Below are 24,649 nucleotides of genomic sequence, written 5' to 3' on the forward strand. Positions count from 1 at the left end.
AAAAAGAATAAAAACCTTTGTTACATAATCAAGTTTCAGAACTCCAAATAAAATACAAATTCATATTTCTATGCATGAATCTCGGAAGTTTTGCTCTGTACTTTTATTTTGAAAATACAGCGTTCGTTTTAGTCTCAGAAACACAATTATGCAGACTGTGTCTATGTGCATTTGTTTAACAAACACATAATCACTTCTACTGTCTTGGTTATGACTGCACAGTCAGTCTTTACATTTGGCTCTTGTGTGGCTACACAGCTGTTTGCTTTTTTGCTACAGATTTGCAAGCTGGCATTAACTACATGAACACCATCTACCCTATCAACTGACATCCACAGGAAGAAGAGCCCTCTAAAATACCAACCATACAGTAAGTAATAATTTAAAGGACAAGATGAATAAACACAAATAAATCATATAGGGTACACTAACGTGATTTGGGGTCAGCTCAGAAGTGCAAGCATTGTCCTAGGACCAAAATAATTACAAGGGAAGGTGCAGATGAAGGAGCACAGTGGCCACCGTCACCAAACTACAACAATCTTGATTAATTTAAGGATGTACGAGCAGCAACAATCAATTTAGTCACACAGGGACATGAAATTCTATCTAGGTGTGTTGTGAACTCTTTCTTTCTCGTCTGCCTTTTTCCCCTCTACTTGATCTTTCTCACTGCCTCCATCTCTAATTCTTTCTCCCGATGGACCATCCATTAAATATCAGCAGGGTTTTTGAGCAGTAGGAAAATCAATGGCTCAGTCTCCGTTAAACACCAGCGATTTTTAGATTCATTTTAAACATGTGGTTTTTGTGAAGATTTCATTGATGACACTTTATTCACATCTTGTGAATAAAAGTGAGCAAAGGCCAGAGATGGGATGGGAGAATGGGAATCCTGTGGCAAACTTTCTCAGATAAAGAAAGAAAAGGGAAATAACAGCAAAAAATGATACTGTGTTTACAAGAAAATCATAGGAGAGGAGGTTCAATTTTTTAAGAAGGCTCTTCTCTTCTTCCAGTTTCCTCACTTTTCTCCCAACCTATTTTTTGGAGATTACAGCACATTGTATCTGCCAGTGGAGACAGTAGCAACACGTTGCCATGACCCAAATACAGCAGTGTGGTGCGATGATTGGCTAAGAGAAGGAGCAGGGGTGGGGGTGTAGTGTTCACCACATCAGCAGTAGCACCTTTGAAATTCAAACATTTATACAAGCAAGAAATGGACCGAATTCTTTTATCTATCTGTCCCCCCCACCCCCACCACCCCATTTCCTGTCCCCATCATTCCTGTCACTCACCTGTTACTCTGCCACCCAACTTTCTCCTTCTCCTCATCTTTCCCTCTCGATATTTCTATATTTTCAGTCTCAGCTCCCATCTTTCTTCCTCTCACATATCTACACTGAGTTTACTCAAAAACAAGAAGGATGAGCGATAGAGTGACAGAGAGAGATAGAAAAGAACAAAGCAGAGTCATCCATTGTTAATCAAAGCAGTAGCATAAAATAGTGTGGTACTGCAAGTCAAGCCAGCATAAGCCAACACACTTGCACCCTCTGATGTTAACTGCAGCTTGGAATTCTTACGGTCTCTTAATATACTCAGCATGCCCGCTTCCATCAGCATCTCATTAGACAATGAGGTGATTAGAAATCTACACTTGGCTGCAGCAGTCTTTAAGCTGTGGACATGTCCATAAATGTAAAGGAAAGAAATGCATCCTGACTCTTTAGTATTTCTGCATGGGTATAAAATATAAGCACATGTTTAGTGTTTATATTTTAGTGTGTTTAAGTATTTCCATGACATTAATGCACTCATACCTAATGCAGCCAAACTAACTCTCTCCCATCAACTTAAATAGCGTCATTTCATAAATGTAGTGGGGTGGGTTATAGTCGAATGTACTACATTTCATCTTTATTTGCTCAAGAAACTATATAACCAATAAACGCAACACAAGTGCAAGCTGCACAATATGGGGATATTAAATAGATTTAGTGAATATTAAATGTAACTTAAGGCAATTGGCTTGTTCTGCTTCAACAGGGTTGAGCCTTAACTTACGTGCCTTTAGGGAATTCTCTCAGAAACGGATTCTTCATTCTTATACTGTTCAATTTATTTGATATAGTTTAGTGTTGTCATTTTAGATACTGGTCTGGAATGTGACTGTCAGATATCCCTAAATACCGAGAAAACACAGCATCACTCACTGTAACTAGAATCCCAGGATGTTGGTGAACATTTAAAAAAAAAAAAAAAAAAAAGGTACAGATTTGGTTATTCTGACAGCTGCAGACACAACAGATGAGCAGTTCTTCTTATACTATTTTATAGTCCATTTTGAGTCTACATGGAGAAAACATGTAGAGTTTGTGACTTATAATGCAGTGTTACAACAACACACTGGACAAAACGCAGACGTCTGCATTCACCTTTGTTTAGGTAGACTTTTGTCTGGCGAGGCAGGCCCTTGCATATTCACGTATGTGGAAAATATAACACTGTGTTGTTACCGAGCACTGGTGGAGATCCAAAAATGCTGAATCCTACATTTCCCTGTAATGAAAGTCAACCGTAGCCTTCATTCCCCTGCCTGGTTAATAGTTAACACTCTCTGACTTCATGTACCAGATTGTGGGATGGGGCGGTTGGGGGGTTATTTTGTGCTAAATTTCAGGCTTTCAAGCAGATATTGAGATTACTCCTGTTGATTTTATCTGGCTTATTCTCTTAGACAGTAAACATAAGAAATGTTGTCATTGCTGGAGTAGCCTCAGCACACCCTTTACAATCCACGGACACAAGTCATACACGTTACACTTATTGCAACAAGAACACGGGGTATTGTGTTAACATGAGCAGTCACAGCTACAAAACCAAAAGGCAGAACGAGTTCTGAGCAGTGTTAAGTAATTAAAGGATTAACATGAAAGGTGCATACGCGTAAATATAAACTCTAACACGGTGTCCTTATTTCATATTCAAGAAATATTTCTTATATTCAATTCAAGTTTCTTCTTTGGCTTGTTCCCCATTTGTGTGAATGGGTCCACAGCTTCAAGTAGCTAAGAAACCTCCATGACAGCTAAGCTGCTGGTGTCTGCAGGGACACAGTGACAGGGCTACACTTCTCCCCCATGTAGCCAAGTAGGGAGGAGTAAACAACACCAATGGAGAGGGTGACAAGTCATACCTCCTAAAGGGATAAGAATACATTTCAAATAATACACAGTTCTGTATTTGTTTGCACATCCCAAAAGAATGCAAGCTCTTACTTTTTAAAATTGACACATAACCAAGGTAAAAATAACAAATAGCACAAACACCAGCCATGTGGACTACCACCTTATGTATAAGCTGCACCCTGGGCTGATGTCACAGGTTAAATCCCTTTTGCATAATCTGAGGTTCAAACTCAATATTGCTGCAATGAGGCTGCAGGGATAACACACGCAAACACAAACACTATTTATAGAGCTCTAGTTCTCCAGCTTCTTCCCTTTTTCTTAATTTGCTCCTCATATGCTCTAAAAGCCTTTCCACCGCTGAGCAATCAAATGACAAACACTTAAAGAAAAACTGCAATGTGATCGCAAGGACACCTTGTTTTCTACATCGCTCCCTCGCTCTCTCCTCGTTCCCTCCCTCAGCTCCCTCTCCACACTTGTTCTTTCCCAGGGGATGTAAATGAGGCCAAATTTTCTCTTTTCTCTTATGCAACTTAATCAGGGTGATGACGCTGGTGGCTGCCGATATAGGAGGAGGAAATTCTTAACAAAGAATACCGTCTTGCACAACATATTGTGGTTCATATTTATTCATTTATTCACTCACAAACAATTTATTGATGACACGTTGCAGTGAAAGCGAGTTCAATTCTAAGAGGGGCACACTTCATAATCATCCAGTCCCTGGAGTAAAGAGAAAGACCACATAACAGACGACACCAAGATATGTAAAAACCTGTCTCAGTATCTCTTCAGATCAGATCCATTAATTTGAAAGAAGGCTGTTTATTTGATCACTGTGGTTTTGTGGTTAGTCCCACAGCAGCAAGTGATTTATTTATAAAGTTGGTATGGCTTTCTTTTTGTGTTCAAGCCTGTGTATGCCTACACAGCAAATTCAAAAGTGTTAAATTTTTTGGTGTTAATAGTCTCCTTGCAAAAGTAGAGTTAATTTTACTCTAAGCAGAGTCACATTCTTTTAATGTAACTCTGAGGTGTAAAATGATAGTAGTTAAAATCGAGTGTTAAAAATGAGTGTTTCTCTGTCAAATCTGGAGGTGTTACAATGGAAACATTAACTCCTGACCTCTTAACTCTGAACTCCTACAGGGGCTATGACACCAACAGAGTAAATTCACAGACTCCGCCCCCAGCACGGCTCCAATCGAAGCTGAAGTGAAGCCGTTTCAGAACATTTGCTCTACATATTTGAGTTGTTTGCCATGCTTGGTAAGTCATTTTTTCAAAGATTGTTTAAATTATTATTAGCTTTTACTTCTGTGGCTCTTTGGAGTTGAGACAAAGCTGTGTGGAAGGCATTAGCCATGTTGCTCGGTGATAGCATAATATTCTGTTTTAGCTAGCTGAAAGGTATTGTTTGCGGGCAAATACCACAGCCTTGAAAAAAAGCTTGCATGTGAATTTTCAGTCAAACTTTTGGTCAAATACACCTAAAACAATGTCTAGAATGTGAAATGTTGGTATAATGGTGCTACTTGAAGCCTGAAAACGATCGCCCATAAAAAAAAAAAAACGAGCAAACAGCAGTAGCAGACGTCCTGACTGGGTTCTACGTTAGCATAGATCCCTCCAGAGTTTTGTGCACACGGTTTAGGTAAAAATGAAAAAGGTTGAGGTTTTACATTTAGTTCAGTATTACCTGTTGCCTGTGTCTTTGTCTTTTGGGAAAATACTTTACACAAGTAATGGCTCAAAGAGGATTCCTTTTTTTTTTTTTTTTTACTGTGCTGCAATTGTTTACTGGATTATTTGTGCCATTAATTAGTGTCAACTAATTTTTATTCGATCTCCGCACAGGATATGCTTGTGAAGATGGAATATGGGGGAGAGCAGAAGTGCGTTGAAGTTCCACAAAGGGATGAATGAAGGACATGCATATTGTATTGAAGAAATAAGTGATGAGAATGCTGTTATTTGCATTTACCAGCTCACCTATGTCAGACCTTTTGATAAACAAAATTCTAATGAAAGTGAGAACATGTATACTGTTACATCTTTCAGAAAATGTTTTGAAATTGTGGTGCACAGTTCAGAATAAATGTTTTTCAAAAACCATTGATTAATCATTAACCATTAATAGTGTTGAAATCAAATCTGACAGTGTTAATTTGGACATGATGGATTTGCTGTGTACACATCAATTTATTGATCAGTTTATCCATTCGATTTCAACCTGACCATGCATCCACCCCTTCTGTATCCAAACGTTTAGTATGGGTGGTTGCACACTGTCTCGGTAACATGAAAGAGCAGCCACTTGTCTTAAACCTCTATCAGTAGCTTGAAGGACTGCCCAAGGCGCACAACACACCACAACACAGCCCTGCTACATGTGTAGTGTATGTGCCTGTGTTTCCATTCTGTGCAGATGTGTGTTTCACTCAAGTTTAGGTCACAAAGGCAGCTACAGATGCAGGAGTAGCATGCAGTATGTGGGTGTGTTAGGTCAGTGTTGGGCACTACCTGGTGTCTAACATACAAAACGCGCAGTAAATAGACAGCTGAAGCTGAGTGAGAGAGAGACATGAATTGAGAAAGAAAATTCATAAACAAAAGGAAGACTGACAAGAAAGACAGGCGGAACAAAGAAGGACAAAACAGCAAAAGGGGAAGAAAAAGAAAACAGACAGAAATTGAATGTGAAAAGCCCTCTATAACATGGCCAATGTTTTCCTCTTTGGTTTGTATTTTGGAGAAAATAAAGCTCACTTTTTCCCTGAGCACAGCAAGACTAAATCAATAGCGTACTCTGTGTACACCCATTACTTTTCAAAGGCTCCTGCAAGGACGGGAAAAGGGGGGGAAAGAAGGATGGAGGAGGGTGCGAATGTATGCATGCATCTTCTGCAGCACAGGGAAAGACACAACAGATTAGCAAAATTATGGTTTTACAGATAAGAAGCAGCTATCAGACAAAAGCTTGCTCCACACAGCAGATCAAACAACCTAAAATCTGAACAGTAAAATGTATGTATGTATATCTATATAGCTATATATCTAGATAGATAGATATAAACAGTCAAAAGTTTGGACACACCTTCTCATTTAATGGGTTTTCTTTATTTTTACTACTTTTTACATTGTAGATACATACTGAAGAAATCAAATATACGAAGCAAGATATCTGGAATTAAGAAGAAAGAAAGAAAGAAAGTGTACTTTATTGATCCCCGTGGGGAAATTCCTCTCTGCATTTAACCCATTCACTCAGTGAAGCAGTGGGCAGCCATTGGGCGCCTGCAGAGCAGTGTGTAGGGATGGTACCTTGCTCAGGGTTACCTCAGGGTAGCTGTTCAGGGGAATTAAACCCCCGACCTTCCGATCATGGGGCCACCACTCTACCTGCTGAGCCATCCCTGCCCCATTATGTAGCAAAGAAAAAAAATGTATAAAATACTAAATGTGTCTTTAATTTTAGATTCCTAAAAGAAGCCAACCTTTGCTTTGTTGACTGCTTTGTGCCTTGTGCCTTGTCAGGGTTGTCAGGGTTCATACCAAATTTCCCCTTGTGGGACAATTAAAGGATTATTCTATTCTATTCTATTTGTGGGATTTCTTGCCTTCTTAATGGGGTTGGGACCATCAGTTGGTCAAATAGCTGCTAAGAAACCACTGCTAAGGAAAAGAAACAAGCAGAAGAGATTTGTTTGGGCCAAGAAACACTAAGAATGGACATTAGACCAGTGGAAATCTGTGCTTTGGTCTTATGAGTCCAAATTTGAGATCTTTGGTTCTATCCTCCTCTAAAGGTGAACGGATAGTCTTTATATGCATGGTTCCCACCACGAAGCATGGAGGAGGTGGTGTGATGGTGTGGGGGTGCTTTGCTTGTGACACTGTTGGTACACTGAACCAAGATGACTACCACAGCATCCTACAGCGACATGCCATCCCATCTGGTTTGTGTTTAGTTGGACCATAATTTATTTTTCAACAGTACAAGGATCCAAAACACACCTCCAGGCTGTGTAAGGGCTATTTGACCAAGAAGGAGAGTGCTGGAGTGCTGCGCCAGATGGCCTGGTCTCCACAGTCACCTGACCTAAACCCAATCGAGATGGTTTGGGATGAGATGGGCCGCAGAGTGAAGGCAAAAGGACCAACAAGTGCTCAGCATCTCTGGGAACTTCTTCAAGACTGTTGAAAAAAAAATTTCAGGTGACTACCTTGCAAAGCTCATTGAGAGAATGCCAGGAGTGTACAAAGCAAAAAGGTGGCTGTTATTTTAGAATCTAAAATATAAAACATGTTTTGAGTTATTTCACACTTTTAGTTTAATGTGGAATCATCAGTTTTGATGTCTTCAGTGAGAATCTACAATGTAAATAGACATAAAAAAAAAAAGAAAAGAAAAACTATTAAATGAGAAGGTCTTTTTACTGCTTTTCTGTACCCTCTCTATGTGAGCAAAACCAGAGACAGATCACAATCTGACAGATGGGGCATCCTCTACATCCTGGCAACAAAAAAACCTATGAATCAGCAGTGTCACAGTGCATGCAACAGCAACTGTTCCCTCCATAGGTAGACGAGGGAAGCTCCTGCAAACTAAAGTACCTTAACAACTATTGTGGTCCAAGAATGTTTTCACCACCCCCCTTCTGAACTTTATCTCTATCTAGTCCACTATATAAAATACATATTTATCCAATATTAGGAATAAAGGGCAATAAAAGGAAGTAGAAGCTTATGCATTCACTAAGCCAATCCCTTTGACATATCTGAGCTCCATTTAAAAAAAGATCTGCTTAGAGCAGTGAGTGAATTTAGATGTATTTTTTCCCCTATTGCCCTTTTCAAGCAACATGCCGATGTGCTAGAGGAGATGTAAGCAAATAAGAGTGGTGAACTCAGTGAAAAGTTTTCTGCTTCTGCTTAACTGCTATTTATCTTACAATCTGCACTGAGATGAGAGGGGAGCAGTTATGTAATACCAGCCAAAGATGAGCTCCGCCAATGAACATACTGATACGAGACTTTTGCTTAGTAACATAAATGGTACTCACAGAGGGGAGCGACGGAGGGGAAGACGGAGAAAAAAGGTGAGAGAGACAAACAATGTCATACTGTAAAAAAAAAAAAAAAGAAAAAAAAAAAGACTTCATGATAAAGATTAATGTAGAGATTAGCCAAGAAAGACGTATGGTCTTTAGAACAAATCCTTTGTTTGATGTCAGCATGTGATCTGCAGACCTTGAACTCCAGTGGGAGGCAGGAAGGCATCGACACCCACCTGCAGCTACATGCCACTGGTCTCCTGGGCAACAGGATGGGAATAACAGCAATGAGAAGTCAGGGTGATACCCAGCATTGCTGATTCTTCGTGTGAGCATGTGCTTCCATGCAGGGTAAAGCAGTATTTTCAAGCTCCTTGTTTAAAGTGAAATTCAATATTCAACACCTCTATTGTAAATACAGCCAGCGGAGAATGTCCTCTTCTAATAATAGGAGTTGAATATACATACGCATTCTGTGTGAAGGGAAACTGACACAGTAACACATTTAAGGAGCTCAAAGCTCACCAAATATAGACTCTTTGTAATGCTGGGACAGTCTGTGGCCACTATTAAATTAAAGTGCTTTGAAAAACAAAGCCAGTAAAGCAGTATACTGCTCTGCAATACATTTCACGTTTAGCTCTTTTCAGAAAGGTAAAGTTTCAGTTAACAAAGAGACATATTGGCCTCTGGACACAAAGGATTAAACCACTTAGGAAAGAAATCCTCACCCGGACAATGGAATAAAGGAAAAGCAGAATCGTTTTGGGAACAACTATTCCCATTCTTTGATTAATACTCTTCCTATGAATGCACAGGGAACAAGCAGACAGTTAGCCCAACTCTATACAAAGCGATCACCTAAAAATGATACAAAATCCTAAAGTATAGTGAAAACATTTGTTTTACGATGTGTTTTGTGCCGGACTATTTTTTGACCGAAAGCTGCAAACTCCAAAATGCCTGTTATCAGCATGGAAACCAAAGGGGACTTCAGGAATTGTGTGTCTCTTCTGCAATCTGCAAATTACCTTATTTACAGTGTTAAAGTGCAGTGTGTCCCTAGAAGAACTAATCACATTGTCCTTTGTATGAGAAGTGATAATTAAGGGCAAATGTTGTTATAGACTGTGTGTTACAAAAACAGCACAAATTTAATTTTAAAGCCCAATAAACTCAACAGACAAATGGCAAAATAACAGAAATAAGCTGTTAAAAGCTACTTGATTTATCCATCAAGGTTATAAAGAGGTTTTTGCATCAACAAAATAAACAGGATACACTTGAGTAAACTTGATAGGTTTTTGGCTGACTATGTGTTAAAGACAAGCAACATGCTGGGTGGAAATGCCATTACTGAAACAGTAAAAGAAAAGAATCCACTGCACGGTATTCATTTAGAGTATCATTTAAAGCTGGGTGTAATATTTCTATAAGAACCTTACAAGGACTTAGAAAGTATTTGTCAGGGTTTAGTGATTTTACATTGACTTGATTATATTTAAACCTCTTTTGTCTAAATTCTACTCCCACTAACATTTTTAATTCAGAAGTTGTTTCTACTCATACACTTACCTAACGCTACTGCAGTAACAGAATTGGATGCATGGAAAGGTGGAATCCCAAATGTCCAATGCTTCAGGTAAGTGTAAATAAACCCAAACCCACTTGTTCAAGGTTCAAGGTTCTTTATTTGTCACATGCATAGTTATACAAGTATAACACACAGTGAAATGTAGCCTGACACGCTCCTCGACATGTGCAAAAATGGGGGGGGGGGGGGGGTTAGAGGAAGAACATTATATGTACACCTTGGTAGTGCCAGGTTGGACCCCCTTTCAGTTTCAGAACTGCTATTGATTTAGTGAGACAAATTATTATTCTCACTTTGTCACATGGAAGCATATGTGACAAAGAATATTTTCTCATTTTCGGATCAGCCTCTGTAAACCCCAGAAATGCTTGTGTGAAAGAATTTCAGCAGATCAGCATTTTCTGAAATACTCGGGCCAGCCATGTCACATTCAAAGTAACGTAAATCACCATTCTTCCTCATTCTGGTGCTTGGTTTGAACATCATCTCCTATGTAGAGGCCTAAATGCACTGAGTTGCTTCCATATGATTGGCTGATTAGATATTTGCATTAACGGGCAGTGAAACTGGTATACCTAACAAAGTGACTTGTATACTGTATATACCCTGCATGCGCTAATGTTGTACTAAATGAGGCACTTAAATTGTGCTTTCACATTGCAGTTACATAATAAGTTGCTCTAAAATATAGAGCTACAGAAAGAGAACATCTGAACCATTTGAGTTCCTGCTGAACTTTCTTGTTCTGCATAATATACTGCAGTGACTCTGACATTTTTCTCCTGTACTGATCTCTTCACCTGCTGCTCTGTTTGAGAACAAGTAGTAAAATGCCTTGTGTTGCCCTTTCCTCACCCCTCCATTTTCATTCCCTCGTCTCTCTGTCCTCTGTCTTTTTTCTTCTTATCACCTCGCATTTCATCTATGACAGGACACAGGAGAACTGCTTCCAGGTCCTGATCTGTATCTCCTGAACACTCTCCCTCGCCTTGCTCCCTCTTTTCCTACCCTCCTTCCCTGCCCTCATAATTCTCCCTCCCTCCTTAAGTCCTTCCTTCCTATCTGTGCTCTGGTCTGTGCTCTGCGGCTCTTCGTCCATGTCAGAGGACAAACACACCCTGATACCCATCTCTGCTCTCTGAAAAATACACAACATGAGACGCCCAGAAAAGGATATTCAATATCTCTCTTTATCCTTTTTTCCCCTTCTCTCTACGCCTCTTCATGTGATGTAAGTCGACGTGTGTATACGTCTCTACCATGTGATCGCAGTTTCTTGTCCCCCCTGGGGAGGAAAATATATAAAGCTCACATCACTGGTACAGAAGAGGCTTTCTGAGAGACAGGAACAGATAAGACATTATAATAAACACACAAACATTAAAGGCACATGTGTTAATGTGTCTCTGTGCTTACACAGCACGGGTCAATTCATATGCTGGAAAATGTTACATTCAATATGATATGAGCTCATATGTAAAAAGATATGTATGCTGATATGAAGGTTTGGATTACTCCAAGTGGGGGGGAAAGTCAATCCCTGCCAAAGATATTTTTGAAAGGTCAAGAAAAGATGTAGTTTCTACTGAGGCTATGGTTATATGTGATTGTATCCTTTCTCCACCTTCACTAGGTTTTGCGTTCATGTTAGTCTTCTTGTGACTCTCACACAAACACAAGTCACACACACAAACAGGTGCCTTGGATGTTGCGGTCCTGCACTTTGCATCACTGGCTAGTTGCCACGGTGACACCAGCAACTCAGGATTGGGAAACAAACAGCCCATAATATAATTGGAAACTGTACAACATGACAACATGGCATGACCTGTCCTGTTACCCAGGAGACCTCCTTCTATCTCACCATACTCAGATCTACCCGCCTCCCCTCTGAAACAAAGCTGCGGTGCTATAGGATATAAGTAACGATGAAATGAATCGTAACAGTAGCAATTCTGGCTTTAACTGAAAGAAAAAAAAGTGCATGCGTAACACAAAAAAATAATTTTCTAAAGGCAACCTCTGCTGATTAAAAACTAATTATTTTTAAAAACTGAATTAAAGAGAAACAACTCCTTTCTGCCACATTTATCACAAGGAGCGTGAATTAGAAAAATTCTTTTTTTTTTAAAAAGGTTTAGACAGAGAAACATCTCCTGGTGACTGTGTCCCAGATTAACGCCAAAGCATGACAGCAAGAGTGTTGAGTGACTGAGCAAGTGTGCGTGCGTGTGTGTGTGTGGGAGCTGAGGTCTATGTAAGAGCGGCACAGTGAAAACTTCAAGGCGCTGCAGCCCGAGCTAGTTCACACTTGCTTAGAGTTTAATCTCCAGGCCTAATAAGGATCAATGTAAATGCAGAATGATACTGTTCTTTCCAATGACAGGACCTGCCACAGAGCTGAGAGGATCACCCGACTCTCCTCCCACTCAAACCCACATCCAGGCTTCTCCACACTACAACAGCTGTGCATGTATGCACTGTAAATGTGCGTGCCCATGAGAAGTCAGCCAATACAGATGAAATCTGAGATTACTTATGCAACAGCAAACACATCCTTCATATCAGATTCTCTTTATCGGTGTCATGTTTTTATACACCTACACAAGAAGCACAAGGGAAGCAGACAGTGCATGCTAATGCAGGCCAGAAAACAATACTAATATCAGATTAGATCCCTCCGGTGAAAGGTAGGCAGATATCTGCAGCAATATTAAGACCACACAATATAAGCAGTAGACAGATTTTAATCACACTGTAAGTATGGCAGATATTTATTATAGCCTCGTGTACAAGAAAGGTTTAGAATGCACTCCCAGAAATAAGTACTTCATATGATGCTGAAGTAGGAGTTTGAGTGGTTAGAGTTAAGTGCCGATTGCCAAACATGGATCCTTTTCAGTGCAGTCCAAGAAATATTTAATTCAATGTCAGGGGCAGGGATTGTTCACTCTTGCAGAAGCACCCAATGCACACATTTGCACCACTTACAGTATCTGGTTGGAGTTTGCATGAAGGAAGTCTATACAGCTAGTGCTCTTGCGATATAGTGACCAGCCAGACGTTTGCATACCTTTCAAAAATAAATAAATAAATAAATGCCAAATGGCAAAATTGACATCACTCTGACCCATGCACATTCTCATCACAACTACCAAAGGTATAAGCCTGACATAAGTAATAATGTTGACGTACCTTGAAAACAGAATTTACTTAAAGTTACCTCGCGTCATCGTTTAATCCCTCCACAGTTTTAGTAAGTGAACAGTACCAAACCCTAAACGGCCAGCTTGTTTCATCATGTCTTTGAACTCTACCACTGCAAAGTAATTTAAAAGTTTTTAAATTCTCCTCATCTGCAGCCAAGTGTAAACAGGTGTTAACTTTACATCAGCTACTTTGTAAATGCACTTTCAGCCTGACTGTGTCCCAATCCATTAAGCCGAGCATCACTTCAGTTTACTGCCCTCAGAAGGACCTGGCCTCAATAATGTATGCAGCCATACAAGCCTCTATTACTCAAAATTAATAATAAATGGATAGCCCGGCAGGCTATCCCCTTCTCACTATTCTTCTCTTCTTCCCATCTCTGCCTGTTAACAGTGATGGTCTATACCATCTGGCACTGAAGAGAGGCTGGAGGCTGGAGCTGAATAAGGAGGCAGGAGGGGTGATGGTGAAGTTTACAGAAAGTGTTTTGTTAGCCCCCAAAGTAATCTGCGCAACTTTGTTAGAAATGGGACAAAATATCTGAAAACTATTTTGAGACCAGATGCTACTGTGACCTTTCCATTCTATCAGAAGTAGACAATGTTCATTTCCCTCTCAGGAATGAGTGCACAAGAGAAATTAAATTTAGGCATGTAGCTATTTGGGGACTGTGGGCGTATTAACTGCCTGTGGATGAATGTGTGTCTAAAATGCACTAACTATTGAGAAGATCAGCCATCGCATTTTATCAGCTTTACTTGTGCTGCTGCCCATTGCTGTGAGAGAATCGCTGTGCTACAGCGATCCTATGAAACGTTATATTTTTGCTCGTGCTCACTGTTACAGAGTCTCCTTTAACATATGTGATAACTGTAGCTGTTCGTCTTTGTTCCAGTGCCACATGTTGTTTGGGCAGATGCTCTATGAGTCTGTCAAGTCAACAAGTAGTAGTTCCTTAAGAAGAAGCAGCACAGTATCTTTTTACATTTAGAAGAGAAACTCTTTAAGTTCTCGAATCAAGAAAGAGTACATGAAGAAGTATATGAAGAAGACAGAGAGCAGAGTAAAGGCCTGAACACTGGGCTTCTGTCAGAGATGAGTGTGATTAACAGCAGCTGAAAAAAGGCTGTCCGCTCAGGGCCCTGACATCACTCACTCTACTTCTAACACACACAGACACAAGCACACACACACACACAACCACTGAAGCAGTCACTCAAGCAGCACTCTGGGAAATGAAGCAGCCAGTTCTCAGAACAGGGTGACCTTATCCTGCCATGCACTGCTCTCCAGAGTGAGAATCCATGCTAGTAGTGGCTTTGATGACAACGATGTCAGCTGTTGATGATGTGAGTATGCCTGGTATTTTGACTCCTTAAAAGCAACTGTATATGTGCTCACTTTGGTAATTAATCCGGTAACGTGTATCATGTGTGTAACATTTGTGTTAAAGACAGAAATCAAAGAGATGTCCAGCAGTTCAAAAGCGGATTATCTCCATTAAACAGATATCTTATCTGGAATACAAAATCATCCCCTACCATACGTGTGTGCTTATGTGAAAAAAGAAAGAGAGAGAAAAGGGAAAAAAATAAAAAGCATGTGAGGTCGAGGCTAACTGGACAGCCAGAAATGTCAGTAACCTCTATAGCCATGACCCTGACAGCTGCAAAGAAGATACAAGCAGACATCTAATAATGCAAATGCCAAGGGTTCACTGGCCTTTGCAGCCTTAGGATATGCTGTCTGTTACCACTCGCGTTTACACAGGGGATTACACAGAGGGTTGTTTTTTTTTTTTTAAAGTTATGCTGAAGATAGTAAATATCCTTCACACAGATATCCCACTGATATTTTCTTTATGTGCCACATTTTCCATGCTGCAAGAAACTATCTCTCTTTACAACTTCCTCACTGTTGTTTGCCATTTTCCAGTCTCTCCCCACTGCGCCATCCAACTGCTCTAATGGATAACGGAAGACAAATTACAGCCCAGAGGCCAAAGTGTGTGTGTTCATCTGTATTTGTACAGCTGGAGTATTGTCAATGTATTCATGCTTGTGTGAGCGTGAAGAAAAATGTATGATGTGTAAGTGTTAGAATCGGGCGTTAGTGTGTGAGTGACTTTACCAGTTAGAACATGTGTAAGTCGAGGTGACGATTTGACAAAAGCCCTTCTGGGCTTTGTGAGGGTGTGCGAGTGTGTATAACTGTGTGAAACCACAGACAGCTGTGGTTCATGTGAGGAAAGGTGGCGAATGATGCTGCTCTCCTATAACATGCTGTGCTGCATCCCGCTTACTCCTCCGCTTTCCCACTTTAATTTACGTACACAGGAGTTTGTTGAAGTGACCAGAATGGACATAATTACAAACGAGTATATCAGAGGGATAGCTCAATAGTGGTATGGAGACAAATATAGAGAGCCAAGGCTCAGATGGTTTGGATATGTACACAAAGGGATCGTGCATATACGACGGAAGTTGAATATTGGCGTTGTTTGGAATGAAGAAAAGAGGAAGACCGCTTGAAGATTCATGGATGCAGTGAAGGAGGACATCCAGGTTTTTGTGGCAGAAGAGGATGCAGGGGATAGTGTGAGAGGGAGGCAGATGATTCACTGTTGATCCCTAAAGTGAACAAGAAGAAGGAGAAGCAGTGGAAAGAGGAAAAAGAAGAAGCGAAAGACATAGGAGCCAAGAGGGATCGTGGATATACTGGACAAAGGATGCTGAGTATGGAGCCATTTGGCAAGAAGAAAAGCGGAAGACCGCTTGAAGATTCATGGATGCAGTGAAAGAGGACATGCAGGTTTTTACGGCAGAAGAGGATGCAGGGGATAGTGTGAGAGGGAAGGAGATGATTCACTGATTCACCCCTAAAGCGAACAAGAAGAAAAAGAAGCAGTGGAAAGAGGGAAAAGAAGAAGAAAAAGACATAGGAGCCATTATTTGCAGCTCTTCTTTTCTTAAGATTGTTATTTTGATGCATATGCGTTAAGACTTAGCAGACACTTTCTGTTTGTCAGTTTAACTGATGTGAGTTTGAATTGCTATAAGACCCCAAAGTTTTTCATCAGCTAAGTACACAGGCTTGAGGAGAAAATGGGAAAACAAAGACAAAGACAAAAACAAAACAAAACACTGTGTGTATTATGCACGTGTGTGTGCGCACGTCTTTGTGTCTGCGTGCGCTTTAGGTTTGTGAAGGGGTGTCCTGTGGAGAACTCCAGACACAACAAGCTTTTCCCTGCAGGACTCTGTCTTAGTGTCACAGTCTGATTAACATCACACTCACAGATGCACATACACATCATACATCCATGAGCCACATCTCGAGGGAACAGGTGCATCTCACACACACACACACACACACACACACACACACACACACACATTCAAGCTTATCTCCCACCTGTTTTAGCAGTTTTAGATATGTGCCCATGTGTGCATGCAACAGCATATCAGCATCAAGCAACACAAAGGAAAGCATCAACTCTCAAGCATATGCTTTCAAAGGGGTTCAAAGTACTGTCGATGCATGCTAAGCAATAATTATGTGAATATTTTTCGGACCTTGATAATAGTAAAAACGTAAAAATCATTCCCTTTGCCTCCGTCCCATATATACCAGCATCAAAGCCTTGCTGGCATTTAAGCAAATCTCTCACATTAGGCCCCAGAAAAGCAGGTCATGGCATGTCTCCCCTCCCCCTCCTCCATCGGACAGCCCCTTCTTCTATGCAGCTCCCAGAGTTGCGACAGATATAGAGCTTGACATTTTGCTCCAAATGATGAAGAAGGCAAAAGCAGGAGAAAAAAAATTGCAAGGATTAAGCTGAAATGGGCAGAGAGAGTTAGAGATCTGAAAAGAGGAAAAAACATGGATCAATACACGAGGTCTAATAAAGGGAGGATTTATTGGCACCTTGCAATAATGTCAGGCGATGTCAATACAGCTCAGCAGTTGTCTTAAAAAAAAAAAAGAAAAGGGCTGCGAGTGGAAGCAAATGGAGCACACGGTGCCTTCAGTACCAAGGAGAGCTCCTAGTGTCAGCACACACAAACAGCACTGGGACAGCTTTTTCAAGCCCAAGAGTGCTTTCAGCCGCTTTCAAGGCAACGCTATTCTATTATTCCATGCAGCTGTCAACCTCTCGCCTAAAGACCTGTTAAATTCACATTGCTATGATTTTCAACCAGCACCGCAGTCAGTCGTTTTTTAATAAAATGCAGGAAAGTTGTAATTGCAGAGAAGGAACAACTAATTTAGCCCCAGGCCAGGATTGCTTGGAACAGGCAGCTGAGTGGAAACAGTCACACAAACAGACACATTCATTAAGAAAACAGGAAAAACAAAGCGTCCCAAGTTAGTTGTTGTGTTTGGTTTTAATTCACTTACTTCACATAAAGCATTTCTCTATAGCATTCTCCCCGGTGTAAAATTAGTATATGAAGTTCAATTAATATTACAAATCGAATTATCTACAATAAAGTAACTCTAGATATCCTCTGAAACACAAGTAAACATATTCACAAAAAGGAAAACACACACACACACACACACACACACACACACAGTCAGTAAAATAAGCTGCTTTCAGCAAAAAGTCCTGAAGCTACTGTCAGCATAAGATGAATCAGTAGTGTTCATCTCAGAGTCTCTATGGACACACAAACACACACACACAGACGGGCACTCACACATACACAGGAGAATACCAAACGTTTAAATTAGAGATGGACCGATCCGATATTACGTATCGGTATCGGTCCGATACTGACCTAAATTACTGGATCAGATATCGGAGAAAAATAAAAAATGTAATCCGATCCATTAAATATCACGAAAGCACCTCACAAAACTTGCGACACGCCGTAACTCACCTCAGAACGTTAGCACGTCGGAGCAGTATGCATCACGTGATAGAGCGGCTGTGGCATGCGGGACCTGTCGGTGGTCTGGATAGCATTTGGAGCTTCGCTAGCAACCTGGCATTTCATCTCCGACAAAGTTATCCCCGAGAGAAGTAAAGCAAGTGTGTAAGTCCATCTCTGAATGTTTGTAAAGCATTCCTGCGTTAAGCTTAACAAGCGATATATGGAGCAACTGCCTCTTCTTGCTGCTACTTCAATCATGAAACTGCTTAACGATCAGCTGATCGGCTTTTCTGTCGCGAGTCCGTCTCTCTGGTTTGTTTTTGGCTCACTTTGCACCAGAAAGAGGAAACCAGCGGATAAACAACAGCAGCACGTTTAAGCTTGATAAGCTGTTGTTAGAATTTATTTAATATAACTTTCTACTCCAGGATCTTTTTCTAAGTAGCTGACGCTGGTAACTGTGCAGGGGCGGATCTAGCAAAGTTTAGCCAGGGGGGCCGATAGGGCATGAACAGGGAAAAGGGGGCACAAAGACATACTTTTCTTTCTTATTCTCATTTAAAATGTCTAGCTTTTAATAAATAATTATCTGACACCCAAAGTTTTAATTTGATGCAAAATGAATAGAAGTCAATTACTGTATATAGTAACTATTAAGTCTAATATACCCTAGTAAGCTATAGTACTTTTTCCTTTGGGAAGGTACCATCTGTGCAGTCTGCAATTTTGTTGAAGAAAGATGTTGAATCTATTTAATATTTCTTGAAAAATAATTGATTTCTGTGCATTTTTTTCACACTGCATCAAATTAAGGTTGATTACGTCGATTAAGCATCATGAGGTGGAGCGTGAGGGGTGGTTCCCTATTTTTTATTTATTTATTTTTGTTGTTGTTGGGAGTTGGAACCCTATTAGTTAGGTTGCTTAATATTTATGCTAAGTACTCTTTAAAATACCAGAATAGGGAGGATGGTGTAGGTTTAAGTTTATTAGATTGATCAGTATTGCTGAACTATGAAATATTTTTTTTTTTGCATACAGGTATAACAGAATAGCTTTAGTGTAGTTGTTGTTTTAAACTTGAGTATGAACTTATACAAAATGCAGCAAGATATTTAAAAAACAGTTTTGTTGATTAAAAAACACTATATCGGATTCATATCGGTATCGGCAGATATCCAAATTTATGATATCGGTATCGGACATAAAAAAGTGGTATCGTGCCATCTCTAGTTTAAATCATTCAATACCTCCTTAAAAACACGGGCTTTCTACACTCAGAAATTCAGGATCTCACCTGCATGAGCTCACTTATTTGGGCTTCGTCACTTCGGGGGACATTACACTGACACGTTCATTATCTGGAGAAATATCTTAAAACCTGCCCCTACTTTCCTAAGCTTAGCCTTTACCCAAACCCAGTATTAGCACTAAAATTTTCACATTTATGATATTTAGAGTTGCTATTTTGTCTCCATACTGTGGAGTAATACAAGTACATATACACACAAGGGCACAAAGAGAAAAGATTTCTACCTCTGTCTTCTTCATCACTTCTCCTTCTCATCACATATCAGGCCTGAAAGAATTGGCAAGATACCCCCAAGTTCCACAATCATTTACCCTCCTCCTCCATTCTTGGCCTTCCTCGCTCTTCCTCTTCACTCCCTTGTTCTCTGAGGCCGAGCTCTCATAGTTCCTCCGATCCCCCCATCTCTCTCTGTCAGCTCATTAAGCTTGACTTATCTCACAGTGCAAAGCGGAAATTAAATCCTGAGCCCCGAACCCCCTCTGTTGCCTCTGCCCCTTTTCTGTTCCTTACCCCCCTCTTCCCTATCCATGTAACCAAGTCAGTGACGGTAAATTATGCTTATGTTGTGTGTGTGTGTGGGATTGTTGCTGTGTTTGTTACTAATTAGAAATCATAATGCATAGCTGCTTTCTGATGGTTCTGTAGTTTGAAATAAACAGCTAATCAGAAGTGCTTATCATTGTGGAAATGCAGCTGACTCAGGGTTTTTCCCTGATGTCACATACTCACGGGAACGCACACCTGGAGTGCAAAAAGGGCTCTTTTCAGCTGTTTTTGACAGGTTTATTTGCTGCTCATTTTGTTCACAGCTGCTAGTCAAGTGTAGGGTAGGTTATGTCTATTAATGTGCACACATCTTTCTCTTTCTGCACTCCAACCACACTATCAGTGATGAGATATTGCAAACTGACATTTTGTATTAGTTTTGATTACATTTATATCATATAATATTGCACGGACGTAAACCAAATCTAAACATTTATTGGTTAGAACACCCTCATCACAACAATCCTGACAAAACTAAAAACCCAGGTAGCTAGCTAATGTTAGCTAATCAAAAGCCACCCTGGTCTGATTGAAGCATTTCTTGTCCTTCCCCCACAAAACAGCAGCACTATGATCGGCAAATAACTATAAATGTAATTTTTGCATGCTTTTATTAGGGCAATAGTGTAATGGGAGGGATACAGGATGAGATCTACATGGATGTTGCCAGAGTGATATTGACGCAGGGCCTGTTTTGGTGATGGGAATGTGTTCACATTTTATATAGCTTTGTTTTTTCAAATTGAAATTGGCCTGTGCTTCAGCTTTATAGTGTTTCTTGCTGGCTTGTTGAAACTCGTTTTGCTCTCCAGGTTTCTACACCACTCACATGAAGTATGAACAACCTGTAATGTCAAGGTCATTTTGACAAAAGCAGTCTTTGTGTTTTCCTTCTATTCCTTTTGTTTTCTAATACACCTTTATCATCTTTTTTCTCATACAGCATCTCCAGTAACTTATCTTCCCTTTGGGTCTTCCAGCTCTCCAAAACCTTTCGCCACTTCTGCTTTTAACTCAGGGAGAAGTAAAAGTTACTGTATGCGATAGAAGAGTAATCAGGGTATTCTTAAGCAGTAAGGCCGTGCTGCACAGGGAATTGTGGCAGATTAAGGAACTGTATTTGGCAGCATTAACATGAAATCGTTCCATAAGCTCTGCTAATTCAACTTCACTAGAAGAGACGGGAGGTTCACCCCCTCAAACAACACCCACGCAGTCTCCGATAACTTAATGTAGACATACATACTCTTCTGCAAAGAAAACCATGCATGCAAACTAACAAAAAGCCAGACATTAAGGCCCAGCTCTATTCTACATTCTCCAGCTCATTCATATATGACAAGCTTAAGGTGTAGTTAAGTATTTGGTCTCGCCTTGTTCTGGCACTCTGCTCAGCAGTGACGCATACTGCAGAATGTTGATGATTCGTCAGTAGCCAATAGGATTAACCATGGAGACTGTTGCATTGTGGGTATCCTCGAGCAGAAAACTATGGCTCACTCACTAAGGTTTTACTCTGCAACAATGAATAGATAACCAACAAGAACGAAGCAGAAAATGACAGAAATGTGAGTGTGACCTGAATCTCTCATCCATTCATTGGTAGTCATAGATCACACCACAATAAATGGAAAACATTTGCAATAGGAGAGATGCATGGCGTCAGTGCCCACACCATGTGTCTAATCTTTTGTGCGACTCCAGGCTGAATCTAATTTAGCATCCAAAGCGAAAGACATGCAGCCAAAAAATGTGCACAGAGGCTTAAATAACAGGAAACATGAAAACAGAGAATATGCACCACCAGCAAGCACATATTCATATTCATCATACTGTGGGAAATTAACCTGACAAAAGACAGATGAGAAGATCAATTCCTCTGTCCCCTGTTGCCATCTTGAGTTTCTGGAGCCACAGGTGGCACATGAGAGTGGATCTGCTTGAAAACCAGCAAAGCAGTTAGTTCTCAGTATTAGTAGTATTAATACTACTATTGTCTGCTTTCCTCTAAATTTTCATGCTATATTGATGAGGAGTAGAATTTAATAACTGAGACCATAAACTTTTAAATTTAGTCATACGTGTCATGTGTAACAACTGTTTTCATGGACAGACTTTGATTCACATAATCTTCTGTTAGCAAGTGATCACATCACTGTCAGGAGGTGATGTCTGCAGCTAAAACCGCACATTTATGTTATTACTTTGCAAAGAAATTATGCGATATATATAAAGCTGTATCAATTGAACATATTAAACTGACCTTTCCATTTATTGGGCAGGCAAAAAAACAAAACAAAACAAAACACCACCACCCATCAGAATAAACATGCTCACAGCTTGTCCTGAGATCAAACAGTCTGCCGAGCACTAGGAGGCAAAGAAGGAGAGAAGAGAAACACCTGGCCTGCACTGCACAAGGAACACCCACTGTGGACCACACAGCGCCCAGCAGACACACAGCGACACACACCCACGTGTACAAATTGTTACATTCAAAGATACATAGAGATACAATATTTACTCTTCATCTGACAAAATAGATGCACTGTACTGCAGATGAATGTGCACACAAGCAAAGCACACAGACACATTATCATGACATCTTTACTGGCTACACAGTGAACAAACAAAGACAAACAAACAGCAGATTCACATAATGGCTGCCACAAAAATACCAGACCATACAGTAGCGCTCTCTCTCTCTCTCTCTCTTTTGCTCGCTTTCTCTCTCTCTAGGGAAAGTCGAAATAGACGGAGTGAGGGATTTAGAGAGATGGAGTGAAAGAGAGTGTGTGGGTGAGTACCAACACTCAACAGAAAGCAGAAAAAGAAAAAAAAACAACATCAGAACATGTCTGAGTGGATTATAACTATACCACGTCACAGGGGAATGGTGTGGGAGGACGGAGGGGAGGAAAGGAGGAAGGAAGGAAGGAAGGAAGGAAGAAGCAGGAGGGTAAAGACGGAAAGTAGGAAGAAATGGATGGATTGGAGAGGCTGTCAGACCTTTCAAACATATAACACTTGGAATAAGTACCTGCACATGAAACAAGAAGTGCACAAACATACACTGATAAAGACTCATTCTGTCACTCTGTCTGACAACAGCCCCTCCCTACACACAAACACACACACATAGACACACAATACTGAGGAGCAATACTAATCTTCCTCTCTGAGATATATCCTATCCCCTCTCCACCCCAGCTCCCCTCTCTATTTCACCAATGGCCCCCATTTTAAAAATCTGCCTCTTTGGAGGGTGCCTTCAAAGCCCAGTAATCTGTCTGGGGAGGCAGCAATGACTGAGAAGAGGGAGAATAGCTGTGGATTAGATCCCCTCTCTTTTCTCCCAAAATAACACTCCCTTCCTTTCTCGTTTTCTCTCTTTGCCTCGCTTCGGTCCTACATTTTCCACAGGACAGAATGCGACTCATTTTGCTGGGAGTAATTTCCCGAACCCGAATCAAAAGTGGTTAGCTTAAACATGCGCCGTATTTCCAAAGGAGTTACATGTATGCTTGCACTTTTAGTAGCTAAGAACAAAAAGATGGCAAAAATCTAATAATTCCACAGTTAACACATTCAGTCTATGAATAATATTTTATTTTATGATCTAATGTGCAGTACTGGTGGCAATTACATGAAATGGATTCCAGAATATAACAGGTTCAGCACTGACCTTTAAGGTTTTGAGGACCAACAGAATCAAAAACATTTCCAGCCATCTGTTTCCCATTTTCGTCCTTCTTAGGTGAAGCAGAAAGAGGATATTAGTCCACTTGTCCACAGCAAAGCTGCCCAGTGCATTCTTTCTTTAAGAATCTACCGAATTATGGATTTGTCCATTTTTGCAATCTCTCTGATACATTTATTTAGATGTTTTACTCTAATAACAACCTGCTTCACTTGCAGCAACATCTCTTTGGGCTCCAGTTCTAATGAAAAGCTAAAAAAATGTAAGTTTATTGTTTGAAATCAAGTCCAGATCTTTTCTCTGCTTAAACTGTTGTGAAATAATAAGGGGACAAGCCTCACCTGGCCACAAAACAGACTGTCTGTCCCTGGTCCAATTATATTTAGGCGTCTGACAATGGGCAACTATGAATAACAATTGCTGTAGCTCCTAAAGACTTAATGCATGCAGTGCTTTTATTAAACCCCTGGAAATAAAGCTGAAAGTCTGCTCTTCACTCACATCTTGGTTGATCTAAACTCCTCTGTGTTGGTGTGCAAAAGAAAAACTACAAAATTGTGTCATTGTCCAAACACTTCTGGACCTAACTGTATATATTAATCATGCTACTCTACCCTGCTAAGATCTCGCTGAATGAAAGACAGCTTAGCCCCTCTAAATAAGATCAGAGTGATCAAGAAAAGTCTAAGTCTCAGAAACAAGCATCTTAAATAGCCCTTTACAGGCAGTCACAGGAGAGGTATTATGGATGAGAGGTGTAGCTTAAAAGATTACACTTGGAAGCTTTTTAAATTAGTTTCCTTATTGTGATCATGGGACTAAAGGCGGTCCACAAACACAGAATTAGTGTTCAAAAAAAAAAAAAAAAAAAAAAAAAAGTTGGACCCCACGGGGAATTGCGAAAGTACTGCAAATACTCTGAACCAGTCACTGCCAACTCTGGAGTTGCTGTGAAAAAAGGAGCACAAATGAGATTAAAGCGTGATGTGTGGTCAGGAGAGATATTTTCCTTAAGAACTCAACAGGCAGAAAAGAGGCTGGATGAAGTGGGGAGAGGCTGGGGGAGAGGGCAGCAGGAGGTGAAAGCAGGATTGAGAGGAGAAATTCCAGCATCACTCTGGAGTCATTTTCTGAACAACTGTGCAACACAATT

At 40.4% G+C, this 24,649-nt stretch overlaps 1 protein-coding gene and 1 long non-coding RNA gene across 5 annotated transcripts in view; one reads left to right on the forward strand and one right to left on the reverse strand.

Annotated features, from left to right (window-relative positions):
- The window catches only part of brsk2a (BR serine/threonine kinase 2a), a 177,060-nt gene that overhangs the window by 119,180 nt on the left and 33,231 nt on the right, over positions 1–24,649 (reverse strand). The window lies entirely within an intron of this gene.
- LOC146704318 (uncharacterized) lies at positions 4,127–5,312 on the forward strand. The gene is made up of 2 exons (XR_014921651.1): positions 4,127–4,466; positions 5,055–5,312. It is a non-coding gene; the product is annotated as an uncharacterized LOC146704318 (long non-coding RNA).

The sequence above is a fragment of the Copadichromis virginalis genome, linkage group LG7 (genome assembly GCF_057382275.1).
Source record: "Copadichromis virginalis isolate Kocher_CV1m ecotype Utaka linkage group LG7, C_Virginalis_male_GT1.1, whole genome shotgun sequence".
Lineage (NCBI taxonomy): Eukaryota > Metazoa > Chordata > Actinopteri > Cichliformes > Cichlidae > Copadichromis > Copadichromis virginalis.